The sequence below is a fragment of the Triticum aestivum genome, chromosome 6B (assembly GCF_018294505.1).
Source record: "Triticum aestivum cultivar Chinese Spring chromosome 6B, IWGSC CS RefSeq v2.1, whole genome shotgun sequence".
Classification (NCBI taxonomy): domain Eukaryota; kingdom Viridiplantae; phylum Streptophyta; class Magnoliopsida; order Poales; family Poaceae; genus Triticum; species Triticum aestivum.
Genome location: NC_057810.1, coordinates 355323781 through 355324589, shown reverse-complemented (window position 1 = coordinate 355324589; position 809 = coordinate 355323781).

The window sequence follows — 809 nt, the reverse complement described above, 5'->3', positions numbered from 1 at the left end:
AGAAGAATAAGAGGAGGAAGAAGAAGAGGAGGAAGAAGAAGAGTAGGAGAAGAAGAAGAAGAGGAGAAGGAGGAAGAAGAAGAAGAAGAAGAAGAAGAAGAAGAAGAAGAGGAAACTACTCAGAAATAAATAGAAGAAAATAAATAATGCAGAAAAGGAAAAAAATTATATAAAGCAAAAATATTCACAAAGAAACTGAATACAGCAGAAAAGAAATAACTATATAAACAAATTACTCAAAAATAAATAGAAGAAAATAAATACTATTCAGAAATAAATAGAAGAAAAAATAAAGCAGAAAAGGAATAACTATATAAACAAATTACTCAAAAATAAATAGAAGAAAATAAATTATATTAAGCAAAAAACTTCACGAAGAAACTAAATACAACAAAAAAACTATTCAGAAATAAATAGAAGAAAAAAATAAAGCAAAAAAGAAATAACTATATAAAAAATTACTCAAAAATAAATAGAAGAAAGCAAATAATGCAGAAAAGAAAAAAATTTATAAAAAACATGTGGGGGCGCTGTCCAGTGGGCCTGCCAGACCTTGGGTGTGCAAATACATACCCAGTAGGGCCAGCAGGCTCACAGGGCAGTGCGCCCTAATTAGGCCCAGAAGCCTGCTATATAGAGGAGTTCGAAAGGGCAGCCATGGCTGGGTTTATAAACCAGTGTGGCTGCCCTTCGCTCGACGAGGTGGGACTAAACGTAGCGCATAGCGGGTGGCAGCGCACGGGCATTAGTACCGGTTGGAGGCTCCAACCGGTACTAATGTGTTGCCCTTTAGTACCGGTTGGAGCCAC